The following is a 12,822-nucleotide window of genomic DNA, read 5'->3' as shown; positions in this document are numbered from 1 at the left end:
TTACAGCCATAAAGAGAATGCTACTGTGAGGTGTGTGTGTGTGTGTGTGTGTGTGTTTGCCTCTGGTCACACTGATACAGCTGTTTACTCCCACCTCAGGAAGTTGTGAGCGATTTTTCTGTCTGTTTGTATATTTCTATTTGTCCTGGCATGCAGGTTAACCTTTTTCTTTCTCAGTGCGTGGATGTGTGTGGTGTGTGTGTGTGTGTGTGCAGTCAAAGCTGAATCTGTGAGACCTGCAGAATGTGAAATAGTCATCTAAAAATACCCTGACTGCCCAGTGTGCACTGAGGCTACTGTGGTCTGATGTGGCTAATCTCCCTTCCCTAACTCTGCTGTACTTTTTCTTAAAGAGACAAATGGAAAGAAAGGCACTGACCCGGCTCAATGCAGCCATCTCTCATTACACCTGGGAAAACGGGACAGAATGAAAGAGAGACAGACATACAGAGGACAAACGAGAGAGATACAGCCAGAGAGAGCCTGTTGTTCATAGGAACTGGGCAGAGACAGAGGAGGAAGATGAAGGAGGGATACAGGTGGAGCAGATAAGCCCAGGGATGGATGGAAATGAGGAAGTCAGAGGTGGAGCAGCTTGTTTCCAGATATGGACGAGACGAAAGGAAAGATAGAGAAAGGTAGATGAGAGAAAAAGAAGGTGAGAGATAAGGGAGGAGGCTATTTAGACATGAATACTGTGTAAACACAGCAGAGTTCCAGGAAAGGTTTAGCAACCTGAACCGCATGTCCTCACCAATGGCTTCATGCAAGAATGACGTGAGTAGGGCTGGGTGGTGTGATGGCATATGCGTCGTCCAGTAGAGATATTTCCACAGAGCTATCAGTGGACAGGACTGCTTTACGTGGCTCATGTGTTATATTCCATGCGAGAAATGACCTGGAATTTAAGTAATTTTTCACTGAAAATCCTGACATCCGTTCCACATCAGTTTTAAGTGCTATGAGAGAAGCTTGTTCACAATTACTTTGGCATTCACAAGAGAACTTGCGCTGTTTAGCACTAAAAACATGTTTCAAATAAAAAGAAAATAACATTACTGTATGTACCTCTCATTTGCAAAGTACTATATTTACTGATTTTCCAAAAATGAGGTATTACTGCATAGTTATTAAATATAAAAAACATTTATTTTGTTGAATTTTCCCTAAATGGGTCGAAAGCTTTCCTTCTTCAGCTATACTTCAAGGCAAAGTTTTTTTGTGTTTGTGTGTTTTTGAAATATTTTAAAAACATAATAGAAATTACCATCCATAAATAGCTAATTCTTATTGTCCATGAAACTACTGTATATTTTGCATTTTTTCTATATGAAAAAAAGTTCTGTCCTTACACAGTAACCGCAAAGGTCAATGTGTTACATTAGAAAAGTCAGTCTCCATCTCCTTGTGAAATGAAACTCGACACAAAAACATGAAAACACTGTAATTTTTTCCTCATATTTTCGTTTTGTGTCTTAATGCAAGACACCAAAACGAAGGAGAAATATATTTCTGGAGAAATATTCCACATGTGTCGCCACACTGTGTTCTGGAGAAAAATTTAGGCATCCTAGAAAAACTTCAGATATTTGTTTTTGGAAGAAATTTTGAAGGTCTGCGAGATATGGATACACCGCTTAGGTTAGCAGGTAGAACAAAAGAGAAAAAGACAGTGTGGAACAGTGATACGAGAAAAGACGAGAGTAGAAAACACCCAAAACATGCCGACAGAGAAGGAGCGATCAAGAAGGAAAATGTTAATAATGAACATGGGTATTGTGTAATGGCCATGACCTTCAAGATGAGAGTCTGAGAGATCTCACCAGTGTGGTGAGATCTTCACTGCTGGTATACAGAGTGATTAATATTGCTGAGAGAGAGAGAGACAAATAAGAAAGCAGACAGTATGGGAGAAAGAGTGAACAGGGAGAGAAATCAACTTGTGTATGCAGGAGAGTGTATGAAGTCTAAAGGAGACTGTCTGGGCACTGATGCATGCAGAGTCACCCCCTGTTTGAGGTTACGTGTCTAACGTTAGATAACACCCATCCATTTTAATGCATGTATGTGAGCGAAAGAGCCTTTAAATTGAAACATTAAAGCTGAAACACACTGAAATTTAATACACTAATAAAGCTGTGTGCTGGACAGCAAGTCATTTCTCTCCAGACGCTGCTTTCCAGATTTACAGCCTTTACCAGCTTAATTGGTGAAGACTAATGTGTCACTTTATGTTAATCTGTTTGCTACGTAAGTGGTTCCACACCTGGCACACATATACAGCACAGTTTGAGGTAAAAAGGATTGGAAAGATTGGACTTTCAAGACAACATGAAACAGCATTCACAAAATATTTACAGTATCTTCTGTTACGTAGAGCAGGACTTTTCTATTTTATTCAATGGAATTTGACTGGACCTTACAAACTTGGGTTAGGGGTTTTGCAAAATCCATCCATCCATCCATTAATCCATTCGTCCGTCCATCCATCCGTCCATCCATCCATACATCCATCCATACATCCATGCTATATAACCTTTAAACTTTTAGGTTACTTGAAACATTTTTAAACATTCAGAAAAAGCTTTGTCAAACCAACATTCTCTTTAAACTTTCCTTTTCTGGTTGGTTAATATTACATCAGCAGAAATGTTCTTTCTGAGGCAGAGAAAGATATGATGAAAAATTATGAAAAAATAAAAATAAAAATCCCCTTAAGAATACTGTATGTAGTATGTAGGGTCAAATTTGAGTTCACATTGTCCTTAAAAAATGTATACTTTTGAACAACAAAGTATAGCATTATTGGGATGATGGTGTCAGGATCCTGTCCTCTGTCTGGTTTCTTGTTTACTGGCAGGATCCTGACACATATGTATTACTGTTTCATTTCTGTTATTTTGTGTCCATGTGTTCCTCTGGCCCTCTTGTTTGTTCTCTGCCTTGTTCCCTGGCCCTGCCACCTTGTTTCTCTGATCTTCTGTTAATTTGCTCTTCCTGCCTTCATGTGCTATTGGAATTATCGTAAATACGAGTTTCCCACTCTGAAGTTGCACATGAAAGAATCTTCAAGTCATAATTTCGACTGGGAAACTCGGAGATAATTTTGATACCTGAGTTTCTGAGATGGGAGGAGTCATAAACTTTCAACAAGGCAGAGGAAAATATGGTTTCTGTAGTGAATGACAGGTTTTATTATTTTTTCTAAATACAGCTAATTGTTAACACTTGCAGTTTCAGTCATATTCATTTATGCAACCATTTGATGCATTTTGTAAACTTTTACACCATGAAAATAGCTTGTATTTGACCAAAATTCCATTATCATCAGCAAGCTAACTGAGTGATATGTATTATGGTGTCAAAATAAAAGTTCCTCAAGAAATATGTATGAATGAACCTGGCGTTGTCCATGTTTCCTGTTATTTCCGACAACAAAGTGAACACGACGTACTCTTAATTACCACTTCAGAAGTGCGAAGTATGATCATTCTGATAGCATATGAAGGCAGCATCTGTCCTGTGCTGGAATCTTCCTCTTGTTTCAGTCTGTTTATTCTCTTGGTCGGTCATGTTTGGTCCTTGTTGGTTTTGATTTTCAGTTTATTGATAGCACCTCTGTTGTGTTTTTTTTATTTATTTTTTTAGTTTTGCCCTTTCATGGGTAGTTTTTGTATATATTTCCTTTAATAAATAATTTTGAAGAGCTGACTGTCTGCAGTTGGGTTCCTCCTGACACATACCGTAACAGATGGTAGTAAACAGGAAAAGAAGTGAAGTTTACTCCATGCTGAACCAAATTTATCATACTGTGAATTTGGCAACAGCAGATCGAAAGTTTTGCTGCTAAAATGGGTCTGTACTTACTGAAATTCGAATAACTGCCCCCCCAGTGGTCGAAGCTGGAACTGCTGTTGAATGTATGGGCATGTATGAGCTTCAGTTTCAGATTAAATGTCCACAGAGTAGCACCAAAAGCAAGTTTCTCTCTTTTTTTAGTTGTAAACAATGTAATACAGTATGCAGGAATGCATATTTTATAAAACCTACTCCCAAACCCTAAACCTAACCGTCAGTGGATTAAACATGCAATTTTAGAGTGAAAATGCAATTTCTGAGTTGCACTAACCAATTGTTTATGGTTTTATGGTTCCTACAGTAACAAAACCTGTGTCTCAGAGGTTGCAGTAGCATTAGTGGGAAATCTGTTCATGCATAAATTGATGAAAAAAATTTCTGATGGTGCTTGTCAGTAATTTGTTGTAAGGGGTTGATAACAGGGTTCCATCAAGTTGTTTTGCTGTGAGCTTATGTTTGCTGAACTACCCTGAGCTCAGTCTTGGCTAACCTTGGTCAAAGCATGCGCTCAGTCCCACGAGACAGCCAACAAAGGCTCAATCCATACAGGGAAGCAATGGTGATTTGCATGTTCCAGGTGCACAGAGACAATTGAAACACTTTGCTAATTTAGATGAGGAAAGCAATGGCTTAACGTCTGAGGTTATTTGTGATGAGCTGAGCAAATGGGAGCAGCTGCCAATGTGAGCGGACAGCATCTGTGCCAGAGGGCGAGCTAACGCCATGTTATTACAGAGCTGTGTATGACCATGATTGTGAGGACAGAACATGGACACACTTTGCTTTATTCATGAAACAAAAGCACAACAAATTTGTTTGTATGTGAAAAGCCCTTAGCAGTATTTCACACAAACTTTCATTATATTCACAGAAAAGTAGTGGAACAGTGGAATAACACACTAAAATACACATTCCATGCCCTAATGTACCATTATACATATCACAAAGGGAGTATGTTTATTATTTTTCATCAACACTGAATGACTTATTAATCTAATGTTTTTTTTTTCTCTCTTTCCATGCTTTATTACTGTGCACTACCTCTACAGAAACAACAGCCATCACATAATTTATTAAGGTGAGTGGCCCTCCTTTCTGAAGCAAATTGAGAGTAATGTAAACCAGCGCTTTATTTAATTGCTTTTCCTGGGCTGCGGTACCTGTATTTGAGCTCCATCAACTTCAAGAAAATTACTAGAACATTTCTATATTATTATATTTCCACTTAAGAGACTCTTTTGCTCTGTTTCAAAACCTATTGAGATGCCTATGGAGGCAGGATTTTAGGCAAAGGCCTGCTCCCCACACAAAGACTGACTGTACATTTATATGTGCAGTTATGATAGAGATACAGCAGGTTTTGCATAGTCGAGCTGCAGCCTTCCTCTGTTTGTCCAAGTATGCACAACAAAATGTGTAATCAAAATATGAAGGAACGACATCAGCATAGAAAGTGCCGGTAATACACATCACCTGTTTTTCGGAGCATGCATGTGTACAACGGCAGGTCCAATTGTGATTCAGTTAACGCTGGGGGTGGGCGATATGACCAAAATCTTTTTTCACCATATGAATAATTTTATATCATGATAACACTATATATCTCGATATAGTATTTATTTTATTTCTTTCTGGAAAATCGATAAAAATGGTTTTATATATTAAATAACCATATTTTTATGTCTATTTGGGATAATCCAGTCAATGAATTAAATATCTAAAAAAATAAATAAAACACTACTTCATCTTTTATAATTTTCTCTTTATTTGGAACTTGACAATAATAATAAAAAAATTAAAAAAACACTCAAATTATTTTTTAAATCAACCTTACCATAATACTAAATTTCGCATTATGCCACATTTCAGTCTGGTATGATGTTGATCAATATTATTACTATTATACATTTTCCTCAAGAAACTCAACATCTTCTCAAAGCAATGCAATAAAGAAATTTAATACGCAAGTAAAATTAATTCCAAGAAAATAAACAATTAATGATTTAAATCATCTCTATAAAGAATATATGAATATCTGAAGGCAAACATGGTCGGTGTGTTTCCTAATATCTAATATTATTTGAACAGAATTTTAAGGTGATGATGTTTAATTTAAAAACCCATTTTGGCACATAAAAGTGTTGTTGGTGTTTTCCTCGACAGTGGTGGTTAGACTGTTGGGCTGTCAAGCTGTCTGATTACCACCATATTTTAAGGTATAAAAAAATAAATAAATCAGTAGAATTCAAACGTGCCAGGTAAGATTTGTGGTCTTCGCCACGAGTGATCCCGCTCTGTGCTCTCCTGTATCTGGAGCACAAATCTCAGAAAGCCTACTGAACTCGTGCATTTGCATGCTCCAGTGATAGCGCATGACACTCATGTGATACAAAGATGCACGTGTGAGATGAGAAGCAAATGTAGCACTTATGAAGTGCTGAGCGCAAGATCATTGTCATTGAATTTTTGGAATTTCATTGAAATTTTCAATGCTTGAAAAACCCTGTCCATGTCTCTTCAATTCTCTCAGTCTCACGTGAAGCCCTGCCCACTGATAGATACGTCTATGACGCACACATGGATATTTACATATCATGATCATGTAAAATCTTTATTTCATCGTATTGCCCAGCCCTTATAAACACGAATACATGCTGGAGGAATCCGAGCTATAATCACATAATCTAGGTCTGTTAGTCTTCGAAAAAAATGGTACGATTTCAGTCTGACTAAAGCATTAAATATTAAGTTTTAAAAAGACTTAAACTAATTATTATTTCAGTCTGACTGAAATCAAACTTTTCAAGTGAATGTAAATGTACTGAGTTTAAAAAAAGTAGGTAATTTAACTATGTTTCCTCAGATACCTAGTTTATGGCCAAATTCTGAGGCAAAATGTATCAAAGATGGTGAAGGAGGAGAGAGAAATGTTAATTATAAGTAAACTTATATTACATACAAAACTGAAATACAAAAGTAGTTCAGTCTATTATCCAATATTTGTTTGTATTTTGTATTTTTATCCTTATTGTCAGGATCCAGCCACTTCTGTTTGTTTAGTTTATAGTTTTTGTGGCTGGATTCTGCCATCCATGTTTTTTGTCTTATGTGAACACATGGCTTTAGATTTGTTTTCATAGCCATGTGTTCTTGTGTCTTGTCATAGTGTCAGGATCCTGTCACTTGGTTTGTATCGTTTTGTGACTGAATCCTGACACTTGTATCATGTTGTCATGTGTGTGAGCATGTGGCTTTGTTTGGGTTTTTTCATTGCCACATGCTCTTCTGTCTTGAGTGATTCCCCGCCCTCTCGTTTGCCTTGTTATTAGTTCATTAGTTGCACCTGCCTTCCTTGTTACCCTCCTTGTTTGCTCCCCTATATAAGCTCCTCTGTTGTTCACGCCTGTGCCAGATTGTTTTGTGTGTGTTACTCTGTTGGTTGGTTCTAGTTGGTGCCAGTGTCTTAGCCATGTTTAGTTTGCAAAGTTTTTGGTTCAGTTTTTGTGTTTTTCTTCATCATGTGTTTTGGTTGTATTTTTGTTTTCTTTAATAAAGCCCTGTTTTGTTGCCTCTTTGTGTTTGAGTCTGTTCCTTACAAACTGTGATGCTTATTAGATTATAGCGCAACGTTAGCCACAAACTCAACTTGAGATCAATGTGAGTTGAGTCCACTGTGCGGAGCACTATTTGTGTAGCATTCTTGTTTTTAAATGGAAAGCAAAGCCGATGTCTCGAGGTGCGAAGTAAAGGACATGACATGTTAAAAATGTGTTGCTTTTGCGCAAGATGCGGCATGAGAGTTCAAGACTTCAGTCTGGTGTGTATTTATAAAAAGAAACAAAAAACAGCACAGATGGACACAAAAACATTCAGTCCCTTGAAAGGTAGTCTCTTAGAAGGTAGCGTAACTTTTATATTTTTACTTTCTCTGGCTAATACCACTAACTCACACAGACATGGGTCATTGCTGGACCCAATTTGTGTGTCAGACAGCTGTCACTCTCCTTCGGGCTCATCATTGATCATCAGAGAGGGAGAATGACAAGAATATGGGGTAAAGAAGGATGGAGAGAGGTGTCAATGGGCAGCTGGAGGGATGAAGATAGAAGAGAAAGAGTAAGAGAGGAGAGATTCCAGCTCTCTCTGTCACTCCACACAGTCATCTCTCTGCCCTCTTGTTTTCTCCATCCTTCTATCCTGTGCCAGTAACCTTCACCGGGAGGCCACAGCCGAGATGATGAATGGAATCAGAGACAGCAGAGAGGACAAAGATTAAGATGGGAGAGACAGATGAAAAATGACAAACTCTGAGGAAAACAGAAAGAGAGAGAAAAGGGGGAGGTGGGGATTCAAGATTATTTTGCAGCAGTATAAAATGAAGCAACATAGTGAATGTCATAATGAGATTTAACATGCTTTTTATTTCCATAAAACTTCCTAAAGATAAAGTTAAACATTAGACTAGTTTTCTGATCATTCCTAGAATCTGAAGTATGAGAGCGTTATGACGCTTGCGTTATGAGATGTTTTAATATTGTTTCTGATTTAAAGGAATATTCCGGGTTCAATACAAGTTAAGCTCAGTCACCAGCATTTGTGGCATAATGTTGGTTACCACAAAAATGTATTTCTACTTAACCCTCTTTTCTTTAAAAAAGCAAAAAATCTGGGTTACAGTGAGGCACTTTAAACCCTCCATTAAAAATGAGAAGGGGTTTAACAACATATATTTCAAGATATATTGACAAATATGTGGTTGCAAATTCACATACCAGAGACTGGAACTGGCTTAGCATGGTCCCTGTTTCCAGCTGTACATACTGTACTTGTACATGTCATTATTTCGATTCTTGTTAGATAAAGTATACTATTATAATATTTTAAGTTAGTATAATATGAATATTGAAAATACTCTGACTTCATGTCATATGCAGGAGGAATACAATGACCCTTACCATACTATCTGTCTGAGGCCAATATTAGTTCATTTCATTGTATTTATTAGGGTTAGGTGATATGACCAAAATCTTTGTCACGACAAGTGTTGGGTAAGTTACTTTCAAAAAAGTTATCAACTACTGATTACTTATCTAAAATTGTAATCGGATTACTTTAATGATCACTCCATGTGAAATGTAATCAGATTACTAATTACTTTACTTTGACATTATTTTTTAAAACACATCAAACCTGCGAAAAATACAAACATTACACCAATCACCAATAGCTCTTTAAGTACTTTAAGTACAAGAAACTTGGCTAAAGTTTCTAAATGCATCTCCAATGCATTTCTAAAAATGCAACTTAACTTCCTTATCTCAAATATGCTGTAGTAGTATTTTCAAGTGTGTGTGTGTGTGTGTGTTTGTTTGTGTGTGTGTGTGTGTGTGTGTGTGTTTGTTTGTGTGTGTGTGTCCGCTATCTACAATCTTCTTAGCTGTGCATGGCATGTATGTGTACAGTATGCTTCTTTACCTATGTTTGTGTTAGTGTGAAAGACAGAAAAAGAATACTGAACTGAAAACATTTCTGAAAACATTTGCAAACAGCTTTGATAGTAAATCCATTGTGTATTTGAATGCTTGTTGTTTCTTTTCAGTGTGAATATACAGGTTTGCTTGTGTGTTGCATCATGCATGTGTATGTGTGCATGTACAGTATGTCTGTTTGTGTGTACATGTGCAGTACGAGTGGATTATTTCTACCTACCTGCTTGTAATCGAACGAACTGAGTATCCTTAATCACTTGCGCATCTGTAATGCTATTGCATTGTGTTTGTGTTTTATTGTGTACAGTACATAAAGAACATAAAAGAGCTGTTTGCTTAGCGACGTCTTTTCAAGACATCGTTCCACAAATGTTTCCACCTTTTGAGTGATATATCACTCTGTCAGACGGGAACGAGCACCGTTTTCCATATACGCCCGAAGCCGATCCCCTCTCCTCCCTCGGCAGCTGCACAGGGACACACGAGGGAGGCCCTCGAGGATGGGGTAGAGCGCGTAAGATTTGAGGAGGATTTATCGCCGGCCCAGCCTTGCGTGCCTCTCTCCTCCAGTCAGGGCCAGGAGCACGCTGACACAACGCTCGCTGAGATTGATTGTGAGCACATGAAAACTTGAGATGCTTCGCTTTCGTTTTCAATTTGAATAAACAACTACACTCCGCTGCGTCCATAGTAACAGCGCTCACTCATCTGCCATCGCCTCGATATGTGTACTCTATGCCATGGTGGTTTGTTAGAGCACTGGCTCATTAGCTGACACAGCAACACCCATAGCTGTACTAACATAGGAATGTAATACATTTTAAAATGCATTCTACTTAATTAATATTATTGTCTTAGCAAGAAATGTTTAATCCAAGTAACGTAATTTGATTCATGTCTGTAAATGTAATCAGATTACTTAATTTAAAAAGCAACACATTACATTACTGCATTACCGTGAAATTAGATTACAGTAACACATTACTTTGTAATGCATTACACCCAACACTGGTCACAATATGAGCAATTTTATATCACGATAATGATATATATCACAAATCCCGATACAGTAATTTTTGGGGGAAAATCAATAAAAATAGGCTCATGTATTAAATAACCATATTGTATTGTCTATTTTTGGGAAATTCTGTCAGTGATTTAAATACTTCCAAATATTTCCTCTTATATTCTTTTCTCTTTATTTGGAGCTTGACACTAGTCAAAGGACAAAAATATCTTGTTGACCAATATTACTATAAACTTTCCTCAAGAAACTCAAGATCTTCCCAAAGCAAAACAACATAAAGTATTATGCGCAAGTAAAAAAGAACAAAAAAAAAATGCATAAATCTAACACTTCTTCCAGAATATATCCAGAATTATGTAAACACTTCTTGCAGAAAATAAATATCAAATAAATATAAACCCCTTGCAAAAAATAAAAAAATACAAATAATTATAGTGCTTCATTTTGTGGAGTTAAAACGTATTACTTCTATTACATCGTGCGAAACAGTTTGCGTATGATATTTTTCTGCTTTGTGTTGCTTTTGTGAACCTACACCACAAATGTCACACCTGTTTTAATAACAATGTTCTCTTCATTTTCTTGACTTGCTTAGGAGACATCACTTTCACTTTCAGTATAAATGTCATTTATGTTAATAAAAATTGTGTCCCGTTTCGGAGATTTTTCTCACGTGCATGGGCAGGGCTCTGCTGAACTGAAGAGACAGAGTCCTTATGATGGAGAAAGAGAAGTTTGACTCTGATTCACAAACTTTCAATTCGATTCATATGGGTTTATTTCAGTTATGTTGCGTTCAACCAAGAAAAAATGTGGGGAGATGCACTGACAAGTTTATAGGTATGCACAAAACAGAATCCACAATTTATGAATGTGTAAAAATGACTGAAGTTGTAGAGTTTAAATGACATTTTTTACAAATGGAAATGTTGTGTTTGGTGCACAGTATAAGATATTTAGGCTTTTCTCTATGTCTTTGCATTAAAATATAAGACAAAAAAGACCTGCTTTCTTCTCATTTTTGGTAAAAAACGGTCATGTTGTTTAAACTCTATTTTTTTGTACATTTGTACACATGCTAGGATGTGCGGAACGACTAATTTCACTGGCGTTTAAATGACATTTTTTAAGTTGACTAGTCTAAAAAGAAACCAACCTTCAGAAAACAATACAAAAAAGTGTTTATGCAACCCATTTAAAATACCTAATCTATTCCAAATCCGATGCTAAATTCCAATGAAAAGTGGCAACGTGCTCACCTTGCATTATGTTCATTGTACATTAAATATAGAACATGACACGCATTCACTGTTAGTGAATATTTAACAGGCATATTTATTGAAAACAATTGAATGAATAGTGCAGGACCAACAGAGCAACACAGCCTGTTCTAAATGGAATTCACCAAGTAAAAGTTACTTAACATATTAAAACAGTCAGGACATTGTTGAAAATAATTAACTGGTAGGCTAAGCAAAATCTACTAGAGAAAAAAAATGTGCTGAAAAGTTGCGCGTATTTCACAACGTGCAGTCGTGCATTAGCCATTGATCTAATATGACAGCTGTTCAGTAAAGAACGTTAACCAATAACAGTTACGATGTAAAAAAAAAAAAAAAAAAAGTAGCTATAGGATAGAAAAAATAGACCTGTGATGTAGCCTAAAATAAACCTAATGTATTCTAAACATGATGTGCACACAGAATAAAAGATAGTTTAACCCGTTAAGCAGTCGGCAACTTGTTGAAAAGTAAATCAGCAGATTTAAAAAATTGCATACCTAGACTAAAACAGTAATTTTCTAGGCTACTTTCTCAAAAGCATACATTTTTTGATGAGCAAAATTAACACGTTGACATGGTCCGGTGAAACACAGGACTTGACTCACCTGAGGCGGCTAGCCTGCTCTTGAAAAAGTCTGCACACTGGAAAAATTACGTACAAGCACACACGGATTTAAAGAAGACTCAAATGTGAAAACATCCATAGGGACTTTCAAACGTTTGGAAACCCGATTCCTGCACCACCCCCAAAGTGATTTCATACCTACTTTGCTGAGTTTGCTTGTCTAGCGAGAGGACATTTTCCTGCGTACGCCAAGAGTGAGAGAGGGAAGAAGCACGCGCAGCCTGAGATGAAATAAAACTTTGTATCGGCTCCAGATATCCTCTTTTTTAAATAATATTTGTATTTTTTTAATTTATTTTTTTTATCCCCTTTTCTCCGCAATTCTGGAATGCCTTCGTGGTGGTGCGGTTACTCACCTCAATCTGGGTGGCGAAGGACAAGTCTCAGTTGCCTCCGCTTCTGAGACAGTCAATCCGCACATCTTATCACGTGGCTCATTGTGCATGACACTGTGGAGACTCACAACATCTGTAGGCTCATGCTACTTTCCGCGATCCACGCACAACTTACCATGCGCCCCATTGAGAGCAAGAACCACTT

At 37.1% G+C, this 12,822-nt stretch overlaps 1 protein-coding gene and 1 long non-coding RNA gene across 2 annotated transcripts in view; one reads left to right on the top strand and one right to left on the bottom strand.

The window, feature by feature from the left end:
• Positions 1–12,822, bottom strand: part of LOC127421015 (ephrin-A3-like) — a 188,314-nt gene that overhangs the window by 62,591 nt on the left and 112,901 nt on the right. The gene's annotated exons all lie outside the window — the stretch shown is intronic.
• The window catches only part of LOC127421027 (uncharacterized), a 37,007-nt gene that overhangs the window by 16,061 nt on the left and 8,124 nt on the right, over positions 1–12,822 (top strand). Inside the window, exon 3 of the long non-coding RNA XR_007893925.1 lies at positions 4,908–4,936. This is a non-coding gene — a long non-coding RNA (uncharacterized LOC127421027). The remainder of the gene's footprint in view (positions 1–4,907; positions 4,937–12,822) is intronic.

The sequence above is a fragment of the Myxocyprinus asiaticus genome, chromosome 30, assembly GCF_019703515.2.
Source record: "Myxocyprinus asiaticus isolate MX2 ecotype Aquarium Trade chromosome 30, UBuf_Myxa_2, whole genome shotgun sequence".
Taxonomy (NCBI): domain Eukaryota; kingdom Metazoa; phylum Chordata; class Actinopteri; order Cypriniformes; family Catostomidae; genus Myxocyprinus; species Myxocyprinus asiaticus.
Note: the sequence above shows the minus strand (reverse complement) of the source record. Positions and strands in the feature narration are given on the sequence as shown.